Source organism: Cydia strobilella, chromosome 19 (assembly GCF_947568885.1).
Source record: "Cydia strobilella chromosome 19, ilCydStro3.1, whole genome shotgun sequence".
Taxonomy (NCBI): domain Eukaryota; kingdom Metazoa; phylum Arthropoda; class Insecta; order Lepidoptera; family Tortricidae; genus Cydia; species Cydia strobilella.
The window spans coordinates 8,188,792-8,201,489 of record NC_086059.1 but is presented as its reverse complement, the minus strand read 5'-3'; the positions used below and the strand labels follow the sequence as shown (position 1 = coordinate 8,201,489).

General features: G+C 37.7%; 1 long non-coding RNA gene across 1 annotated transcript in view; it reads right to left on the bottom strand.

Moving 5' to 3' along the window:
• Nucleotides 1-11,793, bottom strand: part of LOC134750165 (uncharacterized) — a 169,429-nt gene extending 157,636 nt beyond the window's left edge. Inside the window, exon 1 of the long non-coding RNA XR_010128547.1 lies at nt 11,723-11,793. This is a non-coding gene — a long non-coding RNA (uncharacterized LOC134750165). The remainder of the gene's footprint in view (nt 1-11,722) is intronic.
• Nucleotides 11,794-12,698: the final 905 nt, after the last annotated feature.

The window sequence follows — 12,698 nt, the reverse complement described above, 5'->3', positions numbered from 1 at the left end:
CGATAAATAAATCACACATTATTGCTAGGTTTTATGTCGATTTCAACTGAAGTAAGATCTGATTTCAGGCCGGCGTTGAGCATAGTTCGCCGCATGCCGGTAATGGCCGCTTTTTCCGACCACAGCAAAAAGGAGGGTAATGGATGAGTATTCAGAGATGGGAAATACGATACCAATTCAATATGGTTGCGAGCGGGGTAGTGGTACACTGCTCTTGAGACGCTGGGGCAAAAAGGTTTTGGACTACGTACTGGACTTAGCACGTACGTTAAGGTTCAATCAACAATTTTGTCAAGATCTTAGGGCATCTTAGGGGCAATGACATTTTTGCCAAAAATCGACTATTAGCTATTCTGATTTCGAGGAGAATTGCTGATGCAGTTTGAAATACTGTGGCGCCAACACAATTTATCACAGACACAGACAAAGACACTAACATCGGTCTTAAGAGTCACACGAACCTGCCGCCAAAAAGCCGCTCTCATACAATCGAACTTACGCTCTCATTTTAAAACAACATGATAAAAAATTATATGAACATTTATGCGACGTACACCGTGTCCAATAATTTTATTTTATTAATGGCACACTTATATAATATATTTACAACAAATGTTTCAGTTTAGTATAATTCCACCTTTAACTTTTTTTACCAGCCTCAAACGCTTCTCGAATGAATCACACGCAGCACGCACCATTTCCATTGGCATTTCGTCCCAAATACGCTCGATAACCTTTTTGAAATAATTCAGGTTTATGATTTTATAATCGTGCAGTTCTGAAAGCATGTACGGCCATACAAAATAATCTAATACGTTCAATTCTGGAGAACTGGGTGGCCATTCATGTTTCGGCAATAAATCTGTCAAATTAGCTTGACACCAAGCTTGAACATCATTTGCCGTAAGGAGTTCCATAGTCTTGTTGGAACACATAATATTCATTCAAGGTAAAAAGATGTGTATTCGGACTTATTGGACACCGTGTATTCTTTGCTAAAAAATATTGTACATACATTAAAAACAGAGCGAGTAGAAGTTTTGTACAAGTAAAATTTATACTCGCTCTAGTTTTTTAGGGTTCCGCGGTACCCAAAGAGTAAAAACGGGACCCTATTAACTAAGACTCTACTGTCCGTCTGTCTGTCCGTCCGTCTGTCACCAGGCTGTAGCTCATGAACCGTGATGGCTAGACAGTTGAAATTTTCACAGATGATGTATTTCTGTTGTCGCTATAATAACAAATACATAAGTTTTGTTCTGACTGCAATGTACCTACTTATACTTTACACTAAAATTGTGTGTTTTGTAGCATCCAAATAAACGTTTTATCTATCTATCTATCTAAATACTAAAAAGTGCGGAACCCTCGATGGGCGAGTCCGACTAGAAATTTCCAGCAAAGAAACTAGTACCAAACAGATAAACGGTTACTTGAATGTTTAAATTTAATTTCATATTATTTCAAAATCTCGTTTTAAAATGAGAGCTTACTTCGATTGTATGTCGGCAGATTGGTGTCTCTTAACAGTTGCTATCCGTCTGAAACCAAATGGGAGCCACGTAGATAAACTCGCCATAAATTCGTAATCAAACGATTTAAAATCAAAGCCGGCATCGAAGAAAGACATTGTGAAATCAACCCTTTCCTAATGCCTTATCCGATACAACGCCCTTTTTATGCAAAACGTCTCTCTAGATCTCTTTAGTTAGTGAAGTGGCATGTCCGGGAATATTACAGACTCAAGGGAATTTTGGATGAGGAAAATTAACTTAAAATATTTCATCAAACTAAAACTTTAGTACCTATGTTATGATTTTACATTTTCTAAACAAAGTATTTTTTTTATCTGGGGATATTTAGTCTTATTAGTTTGGGATATTCCTGTGGTAATCGGTTAATGAGGCACCAGGCAGCAACTAAAATTGTATTATTTAAAAACTAATGTAAGAAGATAAGAAAATATTAAGACCCAAAATGGTTTTGTGATAATGTTAAGCTTTTATTGAAGCCAAATCTCAGAAAAAAATACAATTAAACTTATTTGCTCTCATTGTCAACTGTTACTTGAAACAAAATAAATTGTAAGTAATCTGAAATAATGAAATAAATTACTAAAATATTAATAACAACATTAGATAAAGTTCACGTGTTTTTGAAAATCTTTTGGAAGCGTGAAATTTCTTAGGAATATTCCCATTGGCGTCACTAGTCTCGGTACAGCATTCTTTCTCCCATTTTATGAGCTGGCAGTGCTTCGTGGTGAATATTTAACCGATAAATATCTTTTAAGACATTTCCTTTCTGTTTATCGTTAGGATTTCGCTGATTCCTTTCACAGTTCTTCTTTAAAACCACTCTTTATCTGTAGCGAGATTGCGGATTCCTCCCGACTGTATTGTTTTTCTGAAATAAAAGACTGGCTGGAGTTTCAGCAAATTGGTAATTCTCGAAGCGATTTTTAATCTTCAGCTCTTTTTGTAATTGTTCCTGATACGTACACCGATAAGCGGAATTTACAAGAGGATTCTGTTTATATTTTTAACGCAGTTATTTTTCCGTTTATTGTTTGTCTATTATAAGTTTGTCTTGTATATTATATGACGCTGCACAAACTTCGAAATGATGTATTATAACTTGTAGTAGGCGCTATCAGCGTGCCTTTGATCATGACTTTTAGAGCAATAATTCAGAGTAAAAATAAAAAAAATTCAACGAGAATTCACACTTTGGATCAGATTTCTGAACGCACACTTCCTATTTCCCGCCTCAGACATCTGTCAGTGTCACCTACATCATACAATTATACTAATAGATTCATCAAATTCAACTTTTTATTATTAACACACTTATATTAAACTTCATTTTTAACTAACAAAAATACCACTACTATTTTTAATAGCCCTATCGTTTTGTAACTTTGCAATTACCTAAACATCATATTACAGATAACAAAATAATAATCCGGTACCATTAATTACCTAAGCTCTCCTAAACATGCCGCGCGAGTGACCAAAAACACGTCGGTTAAACCTTAATAAGCTTAATTTTAGTATGGCTCACGACAGTTTAAATTTGAATCCGGTACCAATCACAATCGGTAATGATTGAGTGTCTTTAAAAATGAAAACTGGCAGAAACTTATTCCAATGTCAATCACTGCGGGCGATTTAGACCACTTTTTTCTAAAATAATGGTCAGTTAAGCGTTTCTCTGAGGACTGATAGTAGTCGGTCACGGAAACCGACTATCAGCTAACAAAAGGCATCCCGGAGCTATGATTGTATCAATTTGCCGATTCCACGTTTCGGGTGCGGCCTGTAAAATTGGTCCACTATGGATTTTAGGCTTGAAAAAGTCGGCGGAAACACCTTTGTGACGTAATTGACTTAGAAGCAACGGGAGATTTAATTTAAAAGTATTTTGCCAGTTCAAAATTAAAGATGGCAATGTTCGTAGTACATGACAAAATAAAATAAAAAATACATTGTATATTGAATCCATTAGACCGCCTCATTCGACCGATATACATTAGAGATCGCTTTTTAGCGATAAGACCGTCTGTTGTTACCTAAGTAGGTAGTTATCTTTTTAATTTCTTTGTAGTTTTACACATGTAAAATTTGTTATTATTGGTGCAATATAAAAATATTAGGTACTTACATACTGCATTAGCAATACGTTCAGACGCAAGCGCCACGCGCAATATTTAATACTATTATGATACTTAGTATTTGTGTTGTTACAGAAACCCATGCGATTTACCAATTCGTTAACTATTATTGTCTTAATAAGAGTCCCAGGGGGCCTAGCCAAGTGACAATCATTGATAGAAAACGCCAATTCAAACCGAAATAATGAATGGAAAATTATCATGTGACTTTTCGTTGTATCTGTCATGTCATGATCAGCGTTTGTCGATGGACGTTTGTCATCTTAGGTAGGCCCCCAGGTAACACCATTGAGTGGTATTTTTGTTATCTACCGCTTCACATCATTTGTTATTGCGGCGCTATGTAGGAGCTACATACAGGATGGCTAAAAAATAAGTGCATTCCCGTTGCCAGGAAGGTTTTGGGATTATACTGAGCAACTTTTACTATGGGACCAACCACAAAACCGCGAAAAAAAAAATTACCCTCCCATGAACCAGCCAAAATGTATTATCATCATCATCATCATGTCAGCCGATAGACGTCCACTGCTGGACATAGGCCTCCCCCAAGGCTCTCCACTCCGACCGATCCTGTGCCGCTCGCATCCACCGAATTTCCGCGACCTTCACCAGGTCTTCGCTTCATCTCGCTGGAGGCCTACCGGCAGTTCGTCTTCCGGTACGCGTACACCACTCCAGAACCTTCCGGCCCCACCGGCCATCAGTTCTGCGAGCAAAATGTATGAAACAGCCAAATTTTTTTTCGCGATTTTGGGGTTGGTCTCATAGTAAAAGTTGCTCAGTATTGTAGGTATATTTCGCTGTTATCAACTATTTCTTCTTGTTGTTCTGTCCCGTTAACCCGTTAGCCGTTAGTATGTACAATGCGTTATTCGACATACCGTTGTATAATTCGGCAGTATGTTCACACCACTGCTGGAGTTATGCCATTCAGTTTCCTTATTAAACTCGACGCACTTACGTCCAAATGGGGAGGAATGCAGGTAAATTTGGGCCATTGTCGCAGTTTGCCGGTGAGAATTATCCTTGATTACATCGTGTAATATAATATGAATGAATGAATGAATGAATTATTTATTTGCTAGAGACATGGTTATACCTATATACAGGTGTTAAGAGAGAATAAGAGTCTTGCTGTATAGCAGCGAAGTTACAACTGACTATTGGGGTTTTGAAAAGTATATATTTTTATATTTTATAGAGCATCCCTGTTTCTGATCGTGATTAATTCTTATGCGTAGTTTGGTACGTATTCTGTTGGTTCGACTCATTATTGCTTATTTTTAAATATCAAAAGTTGCTTCAGACATATTTGAACAAATAAGTTATAGGAATTAATTAACTCCTATCATTGGTATTATGTAATGTTATAAAATTATGGGACAGTTTTACCCAAAATTTACGTAGCGCACAGTAAGCTTAATAAGCTGAAATAAATGTCATATACTAAGAAAATGTGACCAAGGCCTCCAGGCTGGAATCGAACCAGCGTCCTCTGCTATCGCGGCAATGAGAAAATAAAAAAAAATAAAGTTTTTCAAACTATATCATGTTACATGTCATATGAAAGAGCTCATTATAAGAATCTCAAATATATATTTTTTATAATTTTTGGATAAAGAGTTTAGAAGTAATTCAAGAAAAATGACCATTCCCCCTTTATCTCCGAAACTAATGGGTCTAAAATTTAAGAAAAAAACAAAATAGTTCTTTACCTATAGATGTCAGGAAAACCTATTAGAAATGTGGAGTCAAGCGTGAGTCAGACTTAATTACTTTAGTTTTTGATCAGATCCCTACGGGTTTTTTGAAGACATTTACTCACGTTTCACATAAAAAAATAACTTGTTAAAAATTGTGTAGTGTACGGAACCCGTGGAACGCGAGTCCGACTCGCACTAGGACGGTTTTTTTATATTGATCGGTAACTTACCTTTGGTAACCCAGTTCTGTTATAAATACCAACCACGTTAATTACAGGCAAGCCGGAAGGTCCGGCAGGAGACGGGGAATAAAGCAATAACTTAGATTTACGACCCTCCGGCAGATTATTATTATTGGGGCACCTAATCTATGCCCGTTTGACATCTCAGCTTAGTGGCTAGGGGAATTTAGACGGACAGTCGGCATCAAACAGATAATGGCTGCCAAAGTGGCCAAATATTAAGTAAAAGAACTGTTAGCTTAGAAATACTTTGTTCTTGAACATGATTATCGCGATTACATTAAGTACTTACTTACTTGCTAAGTTATATTTTATATTATATTAAACCAAAACATATTATGTACATCATAATCATAAATATCATAATTACTAAGTCTAACTATATTTAATCAATACGAGTAGGTACATAATAAATTACCTAAAAATTAACTATAAATTAGACTAAATTAAAACTAAACTAAAAAAAGACACAATTAATAACTTAGTCAAACTACTCGTCCCGCGCCCTTCCAGACGCAAAGGTGCTGATCACGCTCGCCGCGTTGCCACGCTGGATCGAGACAGCCTCTGCATCAGGAATAAGAAATAAGGATGTGTTACGGATATATTTGACCACTTTGGCCGTGTATGTTTTGTAGTTTTTACATGACCTTATTCAGCTTCTTTCCATTGTTATGCATAAAAAAAAGAGCTCGAGGAGGACACTTGGAAAAGGATGGGAGATACGACATAAAACTAATAAAAGCCTGTAGGGAAAAAAATAGTAACTTGTTGAAAGTCAAACTGTAGGTACATCTACCACATAATTCATATATAGTTAGGAAAATGAATTGGAAAAATCTCCTACCTAACCTCGTGTCTTCTTAATCCACAACTGCAAAAACAATCCAATATTTCACCGGTTAACAAACGCTGTACAATAATGAAATCATGAGTGGGTCCTACACCTGAAGGGGGGATCGAAGCGCCCTCCAATTACGGGGATTTACGGTCGTGGCGACTCGCAACGAGCCACGGGACCATGGGCTCTGGAAGTGCTGATTGGGTAGACAGATATTTAACTTTTTTTATATGTGTGGTGGTCAAAATCGCGGGTTCTAACCTCGGTTGTGAGCAGAAAAAATCGTTTTCGAAAAAAAAATGCAAAAAGATGACTAAAAATTTGGTCAAGTTCCTCATTTTATACACAACCTAGATGTTAAAAAAAACTTGTCGTTTGGACGATTAATCCTCGCTTTCACAAAATTCACCTAGTTTGTTTAGTACTTCATTGGTTTGGCGCAATAATAGCTAACTGTACTGAAGTGTTTTTAATAAGCGCCGCCGCGCATCAGATTTTTTCCGAATAATGAAATCATGACCCTACACCTGAAGGGGGGATCAAAGCGCCCACCAATTACGCCGATTTATGGTCGTGGCGACACTCGCAACGAGACACGGGATCATGGGCTCTGGAAGCGCTGGTCATAGACAGATTTTATTTTTTATTTTTTACTAGCCTAATTTAGTGCCCCACTGCTAGGAAAAAACTTCCCCTCGTTTTCTCCACTTACCCTGTCGTTTATATTTTCCCACCATTCCGGGTAGAATGCGTCCAAGTCGTCCCGCCATCTCCTTTTAGGTCTGTCTGCACCCCGTGCTGCACTAGGCAGACATTAAAACAAACACATTAGACATATTAAAACAAAACTTATTCTGTGGACTATCATTCTCCTGACCGGTTTCGGCGACTGCGACTATGTGCTCTCTAAATAAACACAAGATCTCCAAGATGACGCGCGATCGTCCTCATAAAATTCACATAGCTTGTTTAATCTTGGGATTGGCTTGGGCTTGGTGCCTATTGTAGGTACTGAAGTGTTTATGCGCCTGGAGTGTGGAATTCAAATTGTTGACGCCAAGCATGCGCCGCGCCGCGTATCAGTTTTTATCGGACTATTCCGCGTATTTCTAGGCGGGCAGATTTTTACATTGTTGTACTTTTTTCGTCAGATTTTGATAAAATTTGGTAAGTTTGAAGAGATCCTCATTCTGGATGGGATAAATACGAAATCTCAATTTGAGACAAAAAAAATGTATGCTATTTTCCGTTGAAATAGGAAAATACCATACGTTTTCGTAACTCCGTTTTTTTTGTAATACATACTCTATCAATATCTACCAATTTTTATCAAATTTTGATGAAAATAACTACAACAGGCACTTCTAGTGAACAAATATCGTCGTAAAATTCCACCAGAAGGTACAAATTAACGGCAACGCAGTGTACAGCTTTATTTATTCTCCTTAATTTAGAGCTAGGATGCCATAATAGCCCACTTAGATTTTAAAAGCGCCTGCAGGATACTTAAACTGACATTGTTTTGAGAATACATGTTCCAGAGAGAAGTGTATACGTACGGGTTAAATAATTCAATAAGTCACCGATGTTTTTTTCAGAACTACGAGTAACTGCTTTTTTATCCGGAATTGTTCAACATTTTCGATTTTGAGAATGGAAAAAATAATGAATTAGACTATTGTATGGAAAATTGGGTTTCTGGGGCGATACGATCAAGAAAAGGCCACTTTTCAATCGTAAGTATACATTTAGTCCAGACAAACATTAAAATGTTAAATTAAATACTTAGGTACTTGCCCCAAAGAAGGCCCATAGTAATTTTTTTCTTATGTTTAATATTATGAACTTCTTGCAGTTACGTCTATGATACTAGCGGAAATGGACGCAAACTTTGAACCCATTCACACTTACAAAAGTATATGTAATTTTGAAAGTAGGCAAGCTTAGGAATCGGGCCTTCTTTGGAATTCATGTAGAAGTTCCCACAGAATCTGGTCATCCGTGCAAAGATAAAAATGTCAAATCGACCGAAGCAACAGAATATTGTCTCTGCAAGAAGCTTTTTAAAGTTTCCAGAGGATTTTATAAGGCAAAATGCAGATAGATAAGTCAGATATGCAAAAGGTTCCTCTATGCTGGGTGGGTCACGGTAGATAAAAATATAACAGTACCTAAGGTTCAAGGCTCGGTACCGGTTTATAAAAATACCGGCAAATACCGGTTTATTTCGGTTTTCCTCCGAACTTTCATAAAAACGCGAACGTTTTAAGAACTTTATTGTAACCTAAATAAACCGGTTTATTCGACGAGCGACAAGACGCCCGGCCGGCCTGGTGGTGTGCCACCGTAAACATAGACACCGATATAGGAAGAACCGGTTTTTATTGCTCTAAACCGGTTAATCTGACAAGAACTTTACGGAAATGTTCTCCTAAAATCCTAAAATCTACGGTTTTTCGAGTGAAATAGAAATTAAAAGGTTTTGCGCCTTGATGGTAAGGTAAGTCAGGACATGGGACAAATGCAACTACTTATTCTAAAAATACAAGAAGGGAGAGCCACTTTTATATTCATGGCACACTTTTGCATGGCATAAGTGGTTCTAGCTCTAGACGAAGTTCTTGTATTTTTAGAGTACTTGCATTTGCTTCATACTTCAAGACGAAAGTTTATGGAAAATAAAACAATTGTTGCGATAATAAGCTTCTGTTCTGCTTATTCATTGTCATGTTAAAATCAGTGCAGAGTTAGTTTGGTGCGACTGCAGTAAGCAGCTGGTACATCCTACAATTTAAATAATTAAAAGGTTTTAGTAACATGTAAACATGAACCTACGTCAGATTTATGTTAGTGTAAGGCCTGACTCCTGAGTGGACGCTCGAGTTGGGCGTGCAGCGGGGCGGGGCGTGCGGCGTGCATGTTAAACAAATGCAAACGTATAGGAGCGGCCTTAGTGCACGCTGCTCAAACCACTTGTGAGCTCGACGCCATGCTGCACGACCCGCCGAACGCTCCGCTTCGAGCGTCCACTTAGTTGTACAGCTGACATATTCTGCAATATCTATGTATCTTCTCAGTTTTTGTTAATCTTCGGTGTTTACGCTCCATTTCCACTGAGAGCATTGGTTGTAATCCACGTCTCTACTCTGCTCCTCTGGATTAGAACCAATGTTATTGGTTGATTCACGCACGTCTCCTGTCATCTCTGCCTCAGTGGGAAGGCAGCTTTACGGTAGTCCTACCTATCAACCAAGTTGACATTTACGTACGTAGGTACTGACAACATTACTCTACTGTGTCTTTGAGTAGCAATATCGGAATGAAGCAAGTTGATGTATGCAGTACGGTCCGACTTATTGTTTGCCCTCGTATTTGAGAGTTGCTCTGATATTCCAGCTTTTCGAGAGCAGTAGGATAATGTTATTACGTGATGGGCGGCTGTTTACATAAATATGGCTTAACATATTTATAGGTCTACGAACCCAAAAAAGAAATCCAGACGAAAAGTGAACTAGGGTCTAGAAGTAAAATGCAATGCAATTTTATGATATACGAGTAGGATAGATTACGTGTATCGTGTATCTTGAAAAATCATGGTTAACACTTTATAGTACCTACCTATTATAACCCATACGTTTTAAAATAAAACAACGAAATATGTAATTCCCAAAAATATTTATGATAACAAAATATATATTTGTCTAATATAATCTCACGTCTATATATGTCCCACTTCTGGGCACAGGCCTCTTATGCGCCAGAGGGTTTGGGATATATTTAGTCCCCAGTCCCCACGCTGGCCCAAAAAGGGTTAGGGACTATACGAACACGTTTGAATATCTTCGCAAATGTATGTTATCCTTCACCGAAAAGCTAGTGGTACATATCAAATGATATCGGTACATAAGTTCCGAGAATCAAGATTCTCGATAAAGTTGGACGTCGGATCCACTCGGCCACCAGGCCACCACCGCTCTTGATAAAGTTAAGGGGAAAATTAAGGTCCCACACCTCGAAAACAGTGCATCCTCGGTAGCTTCGGCACCCTTTTTATCATCAAAAATACAGAACTACCTTACCTTATATAATATCTTGCACGGCAAAGCACGTAAAAATATCAGACATTTTATAATTGTGTCATATATGTATACATTGCACGTTTTGTTGTGGAAGATATTATTGGAGGTGACTGTACGTGACTGTACCAACAAAGTAAGTAGTGTTGTTATTGCGGTTGTGGTATTCTTTAGGTTGGTGTTAGTTTTATTAGGAATTACACGTATGAGGTTATTTTTAGGTAAAAATTTCATTAAATTGCGTAAAATTGAGAAATTACGAGTGACGACGACCCGGGTCCCATGGTGTCAGCCTCGAATGCTGGAGGCTTAGATGGCTTTGATTCCTGATGTGGGCACCGGAAACCCTGATCACTTTTTTCATAAATGACACCTATTTCAGTTCAGATAACACCTCTAATTTTACCGTTTGAAATAAATCGTAGATTTATGACAGCAATTTGTAAAATATTGCCAGGTCACAGTTTTATCTACGATATTTATTAGTTCATTGTTTGGGCATTATCTACGGACGATTTCCACAGCAGCGGCCAGCGAAGTTGGTCGAGCAATTGATTTACGAAGCTGATATAGAGTAAATAGAAACAATGATTTACAGACGCGTCTAGCGGTTGATCTTACTTTTACCAACACGGCTAGAAAAGAGACTTCGGGGCGCGTGACTCAAAGCACTCAGGAGAAAACTATTCGTCTCCTAGAGTAGTAGTGTGACTTAAACAAGACTGGTACCTCGACACGAAGTTGTGTGACTAAATAAATGATTTCCATCATTACAAGTGCGATTTCATTCCCAACCACACTTTGTAAATACCACATTTGAGCAAATATGACCGCGTTACTTTCGTTTTCAGCATAAAAGGAAGAGTTGATAGTGCTGATACCTAAAAAGGTACACGAGTACACGTATTTGATCACAAACGGCAATGCAATGTTGTAACCATTGGCAATCCCTACTATAATTATAATATAATGTTATAACACTTGTTAATGTGAAAGTAACTCTTGTCTGTCTGTTTGTTACCTCTTCACGCTTAAACCGCTGAACTGATTTATATGAAATTTGGTATGGACATATTTCGAGGCCCCGTAAAGGACATAGGATAGTTTTAAACAATCATCATCATAATTCCACACAGACGGAGTTTCGGGCAGAAGCTAGAGGATAATAACTGTCCTCTATAAACATAGCTACAGATATAGTACATAATTGTTTTCCATTGTATTTTCTAGGATACGTTCGTATTTGTCATGCTACTTTACCCTCAGTACTTTTTGTACCGACACTGACTCAAATAGCAAAACACACGTTCGTACGTTTCCGTGAAACAACGATGGAAAATAATTATGCACAACATCTGTTACAGTCTATTTGTCCATTCTTTGCGCACTCACAGCTCATTGGCGCCTTGCGCAAATAAATCAAATTTAGCTAAACTGTCGAGTGCGCAACTTGATATACCAAAATACAGACAATAAAGGGTTATTCCCAGGTACCTGGAAAAATAGAGGTACAATGTAGTATCTGATTACTATAATAGGTACCTAATAATGGGCAAAGTTTGCCTCCTATACCTATATCTCTACCTCTCGTACCTCTACAAATTCTACAATTAAAATCGTGTCAGAGCTTGGAGGATATAACCATATGGAGACGCCTTGTCTGTAATTTTCTGTAGGGTGCGTTGGGATAAGATTGAAGGATTTTTTATGAGGGGTAAGACAAAACAATTTCCGTATGCCAAAGCATTACGGACGACTTTTCATCTTACCCCTCATAAAAAAAACCCTTCAATCTTACCCCACAGCACCCTACAAAAGAGTCTACCGATTTTTGCGGGGGAGGGGCACGTCAATTGTATACGTAACGTAAAAATAGCCATGTCAGATAAACGTCAGTCCAAAAAATGTATATGACCATTGGTCATAGAGTTTCGACAAAGGGAAACGCCTGCTAATAATAATAAATAATAAATAAAACGTTTATTTATTTAGATAACAAGATCCATTTTTGTTAGTACTCTACAAACTAAACCTAAAAACTATGTTAGTATTCGTACCTTACTAATGACTAATGGCTACTCCGTTTGGTTATATCCTCCAAGTGTCAAGAGGTTCGAGAGACTGCGAAAATCAAAATTTCGTTATCTGCATCTCGAATAC